General features: G+C 35.4%; 1 non-coding gene across 1 annotated transcript; it reads right to left on the bottom strand.

The window, feature by feature from the left end:
• Nucleotides 1–4,578: 4,578 nt before the first annotated feature.
• Nucleotides 4,579–4,660, bottom strand: TRNAS-AGA (transfer RNA serine (anticodon AGA)). The gene has a single exon. It is a non-coding gene; the product is annotated as a tRNA-Ser (tRNA).
• Between the last annotated feature and the right edge of the window lie 10,757 nt (nt 4,661–15,417).

Here is a 15,417-nt window from a genome sequence, read left to right as displayed (position 1 = left end):
GGAATTTCATGACTCCTATCTCTGGGCTCAAAAAATTTAAGAAAGTTGAGCCATTATTTTTCTCTCTGCCTCCGATTCAACCAGTTATTTAGTAAATAGTTTCAGGGAATTGAATGCTTGAGGCTAGGAATCCTTCTCGTGCACAACTGATCATTCTTCTTTCAAATCAACGAATGAGGTCCTCCTATCAAATTCAATGGTAGATTTCAGACCTCGAAGGAGGGGTCCACCCCTATTCTTCTTCATGATCTTACTCGTTCGAAGGACTTGTTTATATCTAGTTACGGAAAAATTAAGTAGAAAAATTCCTCCTCCTCCTCAAATTAATTGAGCCTTCCTTCGCACCTTTCTCCTTGATTCTGAATTGATACAATAAATAAAGAATTTTTAGAGTATATGAGATCTTATTCATACCTTCTACCCACTCATTTTTTTCTCATTCTCGATCTCGATCTCGTATTGAGATTTGAGATATTATGTATGTAAGTAAGGAGGAACCTACCTATTCTCCGAATATAGTCTGATAACTGCTCCGTTGACCTCTGCCTCCTTTGATCCACAACCTTGCTTGGACGAATACAAAAAGACTGGGTTTCAGGAAAATGTAAAAAACCTTGGAGCTATCTTTGCTTTTCTATGCGAGATCGAGAGTGAAAATCGTAGAAATCACTTATTAGCCAAGTGCGAAAGGTAGAGTCAAGGTTAGCCTTTAAGAAATGCAATGAAATACCAGTCCTTTGCCCGTCTAGAGGACTCATGAAATTCCATTAACCCGCTCGGCTTCAAGACGAGTACCCCAACATCTCCTTCTTCCTCTCGTAGAGCTAGAAGAAGAGATTCAAGATCAACTGATGACTCCTCTGCTTGCCTTGGGCATGACCTAGAAGAATTTTCTTCTTTATACGTCGGTGGGAGTCTCACCGATGTGCTCTTCTTTCTTTGATCTGGCGACTTGTTTTGCCTTTGATTTCACTCGTGGGCTCAATCCGTCAATTTCATCAACCATCACATAAGAATATTGACCTCCTACCTTATCATAAGAAGTCGGGTCATTGCATGTGGAATGTATGAAAAGGAAAGTACGAAAGAATGATAAAATCCCTCCCCGCTCGAATCAAAGTTTTATCTAGTGCTTTTATTGATAAGGACATATTCATATTCAATTTTGAACTGGTCTCGGTTGAAAATGTTGCTCACCTAGAAGCTTGACTAAAGGAGCGAGGGGAAGGTAGTGAAGGCTTGATAGCAAAAGAACTGAAAAAAAGTGTAAAAGAAAGGCTAGGGAACTCACAAAGTGATTGCATCTTGGAGCAGGGTTCTTCCAGCTGAAGATGCTGAGTTAACTAGGAGTACCTAAAATCATGAGGAGTGGAAAGGCCAAGGATCTGATCTCATCTCCATGCACTTGGGTCGAAAGGTAAGATCGAGAATGCCCTCTGAATAAGAAAGAAAAGACTCCCTTGCGCAAGGTAGAAAGTCGACCAGCCGATTGACCTGATTTGTGGGGCCAAGATAGGATGAAAACCTCGTAGCTCATCCGTAAACTGAGTTAGAAGTGACTAATTCAGGAAGGAGAAGTTCTTCCTTTTCTTCTTGCTGCAGTCCTTGCGGCCTTTCCTCGCCTATCTTCCCCTATCTCGGGTAAGGCCAAAGGTGATGAATTTACTGCTCAAAAGATAGCTAATTGGAATGGATGAGTCCTCCGAACTAGTCCTATTTATTTTTTAGCCTCCGAAGGTCCACAGTTTCATATTCATATTGATTTCTGTATTTTAGTGGTCTTATTGATAAGGACATATTCATGTCTGTCATCCAGAGCCATAGTTAGAAGTCTAAAGACCTCTTGACTTGTTTGAGTGGATCAAATGGAAAGCTAGTCCGGAGGACTGCTTCGTTTTCTTGAATTGCATCGATGCTTTCTCTTACATAGTGACTAGAGATAATGACTCTACCTTGGAGGAAATTGATCATGAAAGTATGACAAATTATCCTATCCATGGCCGTTATGCTTCCTCTGAGATATTGGAAGCTTCCCCTCTAGGTTGAGGGGATCCATATCAACTACTTCCTTCAATTCCGTAGGTTAAGCATATTCCTCTTTAGATATTATGTCCACTCTGGAAAGATCTCATTCTCTTAGCTAGTGACTGAGGAAACTCCACATCCTTTTATCCGACCCATACCATAGGTCAAGTTGGGAGTGTCCTTTCCCACTCGGTCGAATGAACACCTATCCCGTACTAGGGTTAGTTGCATCGATCTATATCTACTACTCTAAATTATGAGTTTTAGCTTTCCTCTTTCAAAACAAGAGTTTTGAGATGATATATTATGGGAATCACTCTAGACCCTCAAAAGTTTGACTTGGAACCTTTCTTAATTCCTATTCATAATTTGTATAAGACCCTTCCTTTGTTCATTGAGGCATCAGACTTCCAAACCTAATGTCTATCATCCAGCCTATCTTCCAAAAAGGCAAAAGGCCAGCTAGCAGTGAGGAATTTCTCATAGAATTGGGTCGTGGATTCTTTTTCATGAGCTGGTTAATGCTCTTATGAATTCCACTTTTGCACTGACTTTATATTCCTATAGAGTGGATCAGAAGAATAGAACTCTTCCCCCTTCTTTGTTCATGTCTTGGATGTTAAAACAGAAAAAGTAATCGGAATAAGAAGAAGGAAGAGGTAGTCTCCTACTACTTTTTTCATATATGGAAGGAAGACTATATGACCTTCTATCTCTGGACTAAAAGTGAGATAAGTAGGCTTTTAGCGGAAAGTAGCTCATTTGCAAGTCCACTCCTATCCTTAATAGCTCTGAATCAGTAGGCTAAGTAAGTAGTATTTCTTCCTTTGTTTGGCCAGGCTTTCCTTTCTTATCTTACTAAAGAAGGAAGACAGAAGGGAGATTGAAGCAAAAGGGAAAAGAAGGATTTTAGTCCCTTGACTAGTATAGTAAGGGACTACGAGCAACTCTTACTAGCCAAACTCCTACTACTTTTAGCATTCTCATATTCTTCCTAGCCGTCAAATATACAATGCAGCCTTAACTAGAACTAGATAGATTAGGCAAGCTTCACCAATACTTATCGAGAAAGCATATTCACGGACCATTTAACGTTCATTCTTTTGATAGCGGAAAGGTTGTGCCTTTGATATGAAAAATTGCATAGATAGATAGAGTTCCCCTTCGAGGAACCTACTGACCTAGCCTGAGAGTAGAGCAAATTTCTTCATTCAAGTAGAAAATTGATAGTACAAAGCGCAAATAAGCTTCTATTCTATGTTCATAATAAGGAATGAAAGCCTACCTCTCTCTTTCTAAAGAATAACGAGAGCATGCAAGTCCACCTTATCCTCCTATTTCTTTCCTCTTCCAGCATCCTTCATAGAATGAGATGAGAATGATGATAAATGTATGAGGAAGCTCTACCCCTCCCAGCTGAGCTTCAAAAAAGATGATGAATATGAAGCTCATCGTCTTTGCTTCGCGTTGGTTAAATTAGCAACTTGCTAAACAAACGTAGTACCTTTATGTGATCTAACGACATAAAAAATACTAACTTTGGATTGAGGGATGGAATTGGCCGAAGAAATAGGGTTTGTGAGTTGAGGTGCGAAGGAGGGAAGAAGATGGAAAATTGTGTTTCTTTATTTATTTTTTATTATTATTAAAAAAATGCAAATTTAGTAAGAAAATGACACGTGGGGTTTTAGAGATTTTTTGGAGAATGAAATTTAAAGGCCCATTGGGCCCTTTTGATGTAAAGAAATGGATTAATGAATTTAGATTTCACATCGGCAAATGTGTAATTTTTCCAAAATTGCACCAAAATTGTGTCATTTGCACACTATGCTTCTAACTCTTTTTTTTTTTTTTTTAAATATGTTATATATACACATATTTAAGTCTACATACAAAAATATGACAATTAAGTTTGGTGAAAAAGAAATTGACTAACCTATGTGTTACAAATTTAAAATAAAGAGACTAAATAATTATATGTTAAAAGATCAAAAATTAAATTATAATAAGTTTGAAATCGCTAAAGCTAAATAAATCAATATTCAAGACTTAAAATTTTTAGATGATAATATTTAACAAAGCAATTTTGAAAAAATAATAGTAATAAACAAATAAAGAGTAATATATATTAAAGTTAACCCTAATTCAATTTGGTTGAGTTTGGATGAATCAAAGACATTGGAAGACCTACTCAAGAGGGTGGAAAATAGTAAGAGGTTTTAATCATGTTACTTGAAACTTAAATTATATATTGACGAACTACCAATAAACACAAAATTGATGGTCAACCTAAATTTAGATTAAGCATGTGGCCTTGTTTTATAGGTAGAAGCTCAAACTACTTTTGTATTATTCCAAATTCTCCTGTAGTTCTAAATTTACGTCATGTGGTCTCTTATTTCAATATATTTAGTAGGATTATTATTTTAGTAATAATGCATTTTGATAGTTAATTACTATATTTTATTATTGAATAGCATCATGATTAAAAGTTAATTACTAACTTAATGAATTTAACCCACGTCAGTAAATAAAGGATAAGAAAAGGGAAAACGTGAGCGGCAGGATTCGAACCTGCGCGGGCAGAGCCCACATGATTTCTAGTCATGCCCGATAACCACTCCGGCACGCCCACTCATTGGAATTCATAAGAGTTGTTAATATTGTTTTCAAATGGCTTTAATATATTCATCTCTTCGACAGAACTTTACCGGAGGAGTTCCCTTATAACCTTTAATCCTATTTGTCCTACTTAGTTTCACTTAACTAAAAAAGACTTAATTCTAATCCTATTAGAATTAATGCGATCTTAGGTCTATTTAATTTTAAACAATTTAAATGAAACCAAATTAATCCTAAGATCCTATGTTTGCATGCAACTCTTTATTATAAATTGACGGTTTCTAATTATCAAATTTTATAACTATTATAAAATTAGTTAATTAGCTCTATAATCTTGCATATTAAGGTTTAATTAATTAAAATCAAATCATAATTAAATAAAACCATATTACATGCAAAACAATACATTAATATAACGATTATATTAAACTATGGAAGTATTATGTTCAATGCAAATTGATTTTCATCTTAATTAATATAACACTTATATTAAAAGAAAAAATCATAAGAATCAATCAAGCATGCACAAGAGATTAATTTTAATATAACAAATAATATTTAACTAAGTAATGTCATGCATCATGCTTATCTAATTTCATATATTTAAAATATCACTATATTTTAAATTACTCATGAAATTCACAATCATGCATTAATACCATACATTATAACATTTATAATATATAAAAATGCATGAACATGCTTAACTGAAGGTGAGATTTATCTAAATGACATCCATAAAGCATTTAAATAACAATTGAACCTGTAAAATTGACCCCTAAGATAAAATAGAGCAAAAATTACAATAATAAAGCCTTAAATTTATCCTAAAAGTGCTTCCAAAGCTCCAAAACCAATCTTAAACCTTCAAAAAGCATCAAACCAGACCCAAAAACCTAGAACCAGTCAAAAATCGCTTTAAACCAACCCAAAAATGCTAGAATCGGCCCAAAGAATGAAAAATCAACCCAAAATCAGCCTGAACTGACATTGGACGAAGAACCAGAGCTGAATTGAGCCAACTAGCTGAACCAGCGCTAACCGACTGAACCAGCAACAATCGGGGCCGATCGCAAGCCATCCGTGCAAGCCAAGCCGAGCCATGCCAAGCCGTTGAACGACACTCTCTTTAGTGTCTACCCTTCTTCAACCTCCAGATGTGGATTTTTTTACACTTCTGTTTCCTTACAATGCCAAAAAGTCACCGTTGGAGGCCTTCCAGTTGTCCGTTTTGGGCAAATTTAGTGTTGAAAAACTAAGAAAAACACTTCAATTCCAAAAATTGGACTCTAAATTACAGATTTACAACATAAAATGACAAAAAATGCAGGGGCCTTTACATTTGATCATATCAAAAACAGTAAATCTATGGCAAAAAATTACAGAAACATTCAATTGCAAAAAGCCACATTCATAATGCAGAGATCCCACCTAACCAATGCAAATTTTTTAAAATTCTCAATTAAAATTGAGATGGCTTTGATACCAATTGAAGGGATGAAAGCCTTACGCGTGGAAAATTAACAGAGACCATAACCCAATTTTAATTGAAACCTAAAAAATACCAGCACATTGGCAAAACCTTATTTAAGACTAAACATGATTTCAAGAAATAATGAATAATAGAGAAATATAGAGAATTGAAAACTTACGATCGTTGACATCTCTGTATATACAAAACTCCAAATTGGGGAACACCATTACTTGGAAACCTTCATATTCTCTGGATTGAGATGATTTGTAGGAACCAATTGGGAGGAAATTTTTGTACAGAGATTTTTTTCAGAGAGAATTGGAGAGTCTACAAAAATCACAAAACTCTTCTGTTTTTGTTACGCAGATAACTCCCCCTTCTTCAGACGGAAGAAGTGGGAAGTTGAGAGACAATTTAGAAACGTGGGAAAACCACCCACGTTCTCTATTAATTTTAATAATAATTTAGTATTATTAAAATAACATTAATTAATTAAATCATATTTAATTAATATTTTATTTAAATCATATTTAAATGAATATCTCTCACATAACCTATAGTTTTAATTTAATTAATTTAACTAAATCAAATTTAATTAAATAAAATTAAACTAAGGGGTCTTTTAAAAAATATTAAAAAGCGGTAAAGTATTTATATTGTATAGAACAGTTCCAAAATAAAAAAAAGCCTAGAGGCCCAACGTGTAAAATACCAAAAATATCCGGTCAACAATGCGCGCATAATATATTTGGTAATGCGATTTGGTACACGATCGTTTAGATTTGTTTTCCCAATTCTATCATTTAATTTGTTACACGATTGTTTAATTAATTGGGTTACACAATTGTTTAGATTTGGCTACCCCAAATCTAAATCTTTTTTTTTTTCAAAATTTGGTATACGATCGTTTAGATATGGCTATCCCAAATCTAAACCATTTTTTTCTTCAAAATTTGATATATGATCGTTTAGATTTGGCTACACGATCGCTTAGATTTGGGGTTCCAAATCTAAACGATTTTTTTTCAAAATTTGGCTACACAATCGTTTAGATTTGGCTACACTATCGTTTATATTTGGCGTTCCAAATCTAAACGATTTTTTTTCAAAATTTGATATACGATCGTTTAGATTTGGCTACATGATCGTTTATATTTGGCTACCTCAAATCTAAATGATTTTCTTTTTTCAAAATTTGGTATAAATGATTTTTTTCAATATTCTTTATACACAATATTTTAGTTTTGGTTACCCTAATTTAAATGCCTAACCAATTATTTCAAGATTCTTATACACCATCAGATTTGGTTACCTAATCTAAACGTAAAAAAAAAGAAGGGAAAAAAGACTACACGATGCATGCAGTGAATGAAAAAAAAAAGAAGAAAGAGGAAGAAAGATATGCATGCATCTGAAAAAAGAGAGAAAAACAAGAAAGATGATAGAAAGAAATAGATTTGGGTAAACGAAAAAAATGGAAGAAATCGCAGCTAAAAAAGAAGAGTACAGAGGAAGACGATAAAGAGGAGAAAAAGATGGAAGGGCAAACCTGTAATATTTAAAAAATGGCTAACTTTATGGGCTTTGTTACATGAGCCGTAAATATTTCACTAGTTTGTTCTTTCCTAAACTATTAATTACTTCTCCAATTAAATAATTGCTAAATTAAATATCGTATATTTAATTTAATCCAAATTTGAATCATATTCAAATATAAATTTCTCTCATAACCTATAGTTTTAATATGTGTCATATACACATTAAATTTTAACCTATAGTTTTAATATGAATCTAATTCACATTAAATTAATATTTAAACTAATTCAAATATTTATTTTCTCATAAATTAATTTTGAATCATATCCAAAATTATATAATAAAGTTTAATTAATATATAAACTTTATATTATAATGTATCACCATACATTATATTAATTTCCAAAGTAAATTTGATCATTTCAAATTACAACCAATATAATTAAATCTCATTACCCTTTACGAGCTAGGAAAGGGACTTAATGGACCTACAGATTAGAAGCAACAACGATATGAGATTGATTGGCTAATCTCATTAGCCACATTAATCAATATTTGTTAACTGTATATACACTCCACTAAAGACTCACAGCTGAACTCTTCTTACTGTAGATATATTTCTTTGTCCATGGATATAGACCAATACCAGTAAGTTAGTCCTTCAAAAGTGTTCGTAACACCAGTTGGGTCAAACTACCATTTTACCCCTAGGTTACTTCTAGTCCTTAAATACTAGTGCTCCTTTAATGAACAACCTATTTATGGTCTAACCATTAAACAGAAAACCCTCTCATGCGATAGAGAGGGTAGGGTCATTTGCTCAAGTCCGAAAGACACCATTTAAGGAAACACTTATCTACTTACCTTAAAGTCAGGAAGGAGTGAATTCCATCTTGTGTGATTATGTTCATAGCTCCCCATTCGGTCTTGTCCCCAAAATGATAAACATATTGAGTCGACAATCTGGCCACTCTCACCCTACAAATCAAAGGATAATCCCTTGCAAACAAGAGTTCATAATACACTCAGGATTAAGACTAAGTTACCTAGGTCATCCAAATGAAATAGAAACCTAAATAGTTAACGAAGTTACATCTAATGGTTACTATTTTGCGGTTCGGTCTTATGCAAACTCATTGCATAGGATATCCTCACTCGCATGTCACTTACACGAACGCGTTGGATCATTGTGTTTGTATTAAATGCAAAGTGAGCCGTATCTATAGTGTTACCACGATAAGATACCCAGCCTTATTCCTATACCATAGACCCTTTAAGGTGATTTTTAACATTGATCCCCGTATGTCTCTACATACTGTTCAAGACTTATCAAACAACTTAGGATGTTAGTTTATTGGATTTGGGTTATTATGACAAAACTAACAATAAAATCAATAACACTTATTGAAATTATAATAATAACACTTTATTAATAATGGTCAATGGATTATATTTACTATCTATGAGTTTTAGGATATAAAACCTAACAGTCAGGAAGTGGAGTGGAACAAAAGCCTCTTAAAAAAAGAGAAGAATATGAAAGCCGGAGGTAGAGAGCCCTCTTCCCTTATTTCATTTCATTAGTATGGGCCTTGAACGAGATCTCTTGAGCCTCTACCAAGGTTGATTTCTTTCTCTTAATTCTTTGATTTCAATCACCTTATTTGGCTTGAATATCATCTTACCAGCGTTGATGACGAAGACCTCCCTCAGTCAAGCAGACGCTTCCTTTTACCTCGACTTCTCCTTAACCCGAACTGCAGATCTTATATGTGCCTCCCTTATGACCAAGAAGATGGAGTTTGCTATTGAGGTTGGTCCTTGAATCTTAGTCAAATCAAATTCTTCCATGGAGAGCATGAAAGTCTTTCTAATTTTTATAGTTTCTAGATAGGACTTTCACCAGCCAGATGCCTTGGTAGGGGCTTCCTCTTCTTCGTAACCGCTCTATGGGGTTTTGGCCACCTCAATGAACAAGGGCTGTTTATAGTCCAAAAGGCATTAGTTACATAAGCAAGAGAGGGAGCTCAACCTATAAAAGCATAAAGACTAAAATCGGATCGCTCGTGAAGACAATGTCTGGAGGAGGATTTCTGTAGTTTATTTGAGTGTGAAATTGAGGCCTTGGTTCGATCAGGTGGAGGGCTAGGAGTTGCGTAAAGAGACGAACCCGATCTCCTATCATTCACCATCTTCTGGCGAGTCTCAATTGAGTATTTGTACGAATGTCTTTTTCATATGCAAGCATCCTCTTTCTATCCTTGTTTTCATTCCATTAACCCCCCTTCTTTGTTCTAGTGGAATGAATGAGTTTGGAGGACTCGACCTATATACTTTGGAAGGATGTCCTCAGTCTTTGTTAATTCCACTAATATATAGAAGGACTTTTTAATTGTACCATATGAATCTTGTTGCGGAACTTGTTACTATGAATATGGTAGATTTCAGACATAGAAGCAAAAACAAAGGTCCACTGACTTATCCATTAAATAGGTTTTCCATTTTATCCACTAAATAGGCTTTCCATTTTATCCACTAAATCAAAGATGAAACTATTCATCTAGCCAATCTAAAGTAGCATTCATATCAAAACTTAGAAATTGAGTCCATTTTCACATTCATCAACGAGTGCCCTCTTTCATGATCTCTTTGGATCATCAGTTAAAAGCTTACATGAACTCAAAATCGGTGCGTAGGGAAAAGGAGAAGAGTGTGATCATTCCCAGACAATATTACTTGTTGAGGAACAAGGTGAGAGAAGCGCAGGAGAGGAAAGAAGAGGTAGCATAAGTTCTTTTTATTTCATTCTTTAGCTTTACCATTAAAATAGAGATCCATCAATCGTACGCGCTCACCATCAATGAAAGGTAACCTACTATGTGGGTAATTGAAGCAAGACTTCTTTGGCGATAAAAGCAGCTCGACAAGACTTGTTCGAATTGGGGCAAGGGAATAATAGTCCTAAACAGTTACGACTTAGGCATAAAAAAGGGCGGGGGTCAACTTATTCTCTTTTGTCTGTCGAACATGAATCCAGAGGGGAGTCAGCTTCAATCGGGTATTTGTCCTCAACTCATATCTTAAGAAAATGCTAACTTCTCCTAACATTGACCTTCAAAGATTTTAGAATTCTGAGATTCCAAGGTTGGTCGATCAAACAGGTGCTCAGCTGCTTTTTCTACTAAAGGGAGAGGTCTGAAGCCAGATCATTCACATTCGGTGCATCCTTTTTTTATGGCCTTATACCTTAGACAATGTAATGTCTTACTAGTTGAATTTTTGGCCAATAGTAATACACACTTAAAGGTATAGGTACCTTTTGTTGCAAGGAGCTGCCCACTTTACAGTATACCGATATTCCTCAAAAGTGAGAGAAAGAAGCTTTTTTTCAGAGATAAGAGGGCATATAGGTCGGTTGATCTTGTCATGGTTTATATTGGGAAGGCTCTTTGGCCAAATCAATTAGTCAGAAAAGAATTACTACTTTTAGTGGATAGTCGGACTTGTTCATAAAATTGAAACTGCCACTTCGCTTCTTTATACGCCTTGTGAAATGGACATATATGTCTTTTATCTAAAAAAGGTCTTCCACTAGTTTGAAAGATCCCTTTGGCACTTGGACTAAATTGGGTGCCCTCGTTTAAGGCAATGAAAAATAACCCTGATCTTGTTAAGAAGGAACTGGGTAAAGGCGTCTAGTTCATTCTATTCAAATTCTGTTGGCTTGGTAAGAAGATCCACTCCCTACTTAAATAAAAGGAAGAAAGAGAAAGCCTAGGCTTGATGAAATTGAGTGCCTGTAAAGGCTAGATTTTGTATGGCTTTTTTAAAAGGTATCTTATTGAATATGCAAATAATGCCTTATCATGTTGTGGAATGGGTTCACTCTTTTTGTCCGTCCTTGGTGCCTTTGATCCACAGCCCCACTGACGATGCCGTAGATTAGGTTAGTCCATTGAAGACAGGGGAAAGAGAGGGATATTTGCTATAGGAAACTATATGGGTCCTATCAAGAAATTGATTGATATTCCTTCGATCATTCTTTGAGCCTTCGATTTTCAGATTGCAATTGTGCCCACTTTCACAACACATACAGAATTAAGATACATAAAGAAGATTTAGTCCTGCCTTCTTCAATCATCAATGACACATTAGGACTGAGTATCTTTTTGGTAAGATCTTTTATGGTCAAGCAGGAGAAAATTCTATCGTTTATGCATGGACAACCCCCACTTTGTGGTTATTATGCCCTCTTTTCTGATTTGAGCACTATCACACCATTTCTTGGTAATCTTTACGTCTCGGTTAAAAGTTGACTTTGTGATACTATACTTGGTGCTTCAAATTTGCTAGGTTCTATGTTACATGTGAAGGGGAAAAATTGAACCTTGGACCTCTATCATCGGTGGATCTACTTTCGCCTCGATCCATCCAAGGTACTTGTCAACTAAGTCACCGATACTTAATCACTAATCCTTCCATAGTCTTTCGGCAGTATAGGGTAGAGTCCCTTCCTCACTTTATTCCTCACTGATTATTTATGAAGGCTTAGAACTTTCCTTGTTCATTGATCATTCATCATATACCATAGTAATCTTCATAATAGCTTTTTAAGCGACTTATCAAGCAAAAGAAGAGCTGAAAGGACTGCTTCCCTTGAAAGCGCACCAAGGGCAACTTTTAATGGGTTTAGGGTGGAGTTCATTCCTAGTTGCGAAAGGAAAGTCTCACTAAGACTCCGTATCTACAACTCTCTATCTCCTTCTTTGTGTTCTGCCTACCATCCCGTGGGAAACCTACTAAAAAGAAGAAAGCCTACCGTCAACCTCCCTATGGAATTTTATTTTTGTGGGACCTCTCTATGGAATTTCATTTGTTGTGGGATAGGCTTTCCCTTTGTATAACTTAAATGTTGAAGAAGAATTCACCCAAACCACTCTGTGGGCCCATTGTTAATGAAAATCAGAAATTTCATGAGTTTGGATATAGAGGAGATAGAACTTTCAAAGAATTTGAAACCTAACTCCCTTAATAAAGTCAGAAAGAGATCATATTCTATTTTGATGAGTTAAAAAACCAATATTAGAATAATCTATGTAGTTCCATAAAAAGAGAATTTTGAAGCAAGTCAATGAACAAGGGCTCGACTGAAAGGAAAGGAGACCCATAAGTCAATGAGAAGATCAAGCCAAAGGCTCCAAGAATTTGAGGAGAGACTAAAAGGCTTAAAGTATGATCGAAGGAGCGCAATCAATGAACAAGGGCTTGATTTCGGGGATTGGACATGGTGAAGGCCCTTCTCAACCCATCTAAGTACGAGAATACAAAAGAAAGAAGTATATGATCATTCCTCATAATTCACTCAATTGCCCAAAAGAGGAACAAGAAAAGCTGGCAGTTTTCGCAGAAAAGTAAGCCCACAAAGCATCCCTTGCTGTAGGTGCAGATTGAATAATATATTAGTCTAAGGCTAAGAATAAGTTCTTTGAGAATTAATGAATTAACTCGAGATGAAAGAAAAAGAAAAATCATAAGTGAATGAATGAATTTTTTTAGTAGTTCTAGGTCTATCGATCGGATTGTGATCTTTTTCTTTCGAAAAACTAGTGCCCAATACTTCTTCCCAGTAGTACCCTGCGTACGGGGTCGAATAAGCTGGTAAAGGTCTGGTAGAGTAGAAGGAAAGGGATGAAGATGAGACTTTCCATCTTCTATCCTCACCCTCACGGAAGGGTATAAGATCCGAATTCAAGAGAAGACTTCCAGTGCTCATTCTCTTTTTCACTAGGTTTTGATTCAATTTCAAACTGCTATCCTTTCTTTCAAACTACTAAGAAAAAAGGAGACGACTTTCACAAGTTATATGGATATAAACAAGTCGGGAAGTCTTCAGACTCCTAACTATGGCTCTAGAGGAGAAACAGATGAATATGAATATGGACAAGTCCTTCGAACCACTAAAAAACTAAAAGGAGGAGGCTTAAAGAATTTGAGGAGAGACATATAGGGAGAGAGATTCAGTACAAGAAGAGCATTATGTACAAAGACCCCAACCAAAGGGAAGAGCTCGTACAAAGGAAAAGGGGACTAATGCTCCTTAATTTTCATCTTCCTTGGTTTGTCTTGAAGAATGTGGAAAATGGTCTTCGCCATGGAATCTCGAGAATGAACCCCTCTTTTATCTGAGAGATGTAAACATCAAAGCCATAAATCATGCTTTAGAAGCACCACTTTGATGGATTGCATAAAGAGAGGTGTATGACTTGGCACTCGGTACGTCTAATTTCTTCATTTTTTGATTTTTAAGATCTCCCAGTCTGTTAAGGGCTAAAATAAAGCTAGGGGCGCAACAGCTCAAGACCCATCTGAAGGACTTATTTTTTATGGAATTGAATTGCTCTGTTTTATTGACTCTCATAAATCAGAGATTAGAATAGGCTTTACTTCCAAATCTACTAGTCAAATTCAAGTCTACCGTCGCTAAGAAAAAATGAGGAGGATCAAAAAATTTGAGTCCTTATAACTAGAGGAGATGGTGTAAGAGGCCATAAATCAGACCTTGTTCATTAATTGTGCTCCATGTAGTGGGCATTCGTCAACATTCTTTTCACCTCTCATTTTATGGATTGGTCGAGTCTGATTATTTTTATTGCCTCCAGTTGTGATTGGCCAAGGCAATGAACCTACTAACAGCCAATCTGCGACAAGCTAGTTAAGAGTGGTAGTCCCTCTTTCCTTATTAATGGTCTTTATTGAAGCACCAGACGGTTCATCAATGCTCTAAAATTGCTATGTGGGATCGCTATCAACTTTTAAGTGGCAGATGCACTCTTAATAGAGACTCTTCTGCTTTCGTGAATCTAGAGCCATTACTATAAAAAAAATGATGGGTAAACAATAAGGGAGTGCATAGAATTGGAAAGAATCCTTTTCAGCAATAGTAGCTAGAGATGACTCCTTTATAAAAAAAGGAAGAAATTCCCCCCGCTCCGCGACAAGAACTAGAACTCGTTGACGTCTTTTTCTGACTACTAGTTAGACCCTTTCCTATTCTTATTATTGACCTTTCGAGCTGTCTAAATGCTAAAAACTTTGGATTGGTATCTAAAGTGAGAGTCAAAAGTGATAGAGTTTGCATTCGATGTGGCTTGCGGCAATAATTCATTAATATTATTGGTATCTACTGCCAGCAATAAAGTTCAATGTGGCAACAAGCCATTGAAGCTTAAACATATTTGATCCCACAACTTATGTCTTTGGTTTATTTATGTTTCCTGAATCGATGTGTTTATTTATATAGAATACATATAGTGATAAGGTGAGAGTTCTTTCCTATCTATATTTGTGTTCAAGGTTGTTGATCAATTCTAAACATAGAAAAGCGACTGACAAAAGTTTTTCGATATGAGTTGCATCCTCTGAAATTGAAGAATTCTAGTTGACCTTATCCCTCAAATAACCTTTTACCGAATTACAACTATTGTACGCAATTCAAAAAATTGTCTTCTTTTCCCCAGGACAACTTAGGATTCTATTTTCCATTTTTCACATTTGGCCTCATGTTGTAAGCCATCAACTTTAATGTTAAGCTATTATACTATGAGCAATTGAATGTAAATAGATAGATAGATATTATATTTGCACCAAACGTAAAGATGACATATCAAGATATTTATTTAACAACCCTCTAAAAATGTGGATTTTAATCCTTCTCATTACACTCAATTAGCATGAAAAAAACTAATTAATTAAAGTTCATG

Source organism: Cucumis melo, chromosome 9 (assembly GCF_025177605.1).
Source record: "Cucumis melo cultivar AY chromosome 9, USDA_Cmelo_AY_1.0, whole genome shotgun sequence".
Taxonomy (NCBI): domain Eukaryota; kingdom Viridiplantae; phylum Streptophyta; class Magnoliopsida; order Cucurbitales; family Cucurbitaceae; genus Cucumis; species Cucumis melo.
The sequence above is the reverse complement of the archived record's forward strand: the minus strand, read 5'-3'. Positions and strand labels throughout refer to the sequence as shown.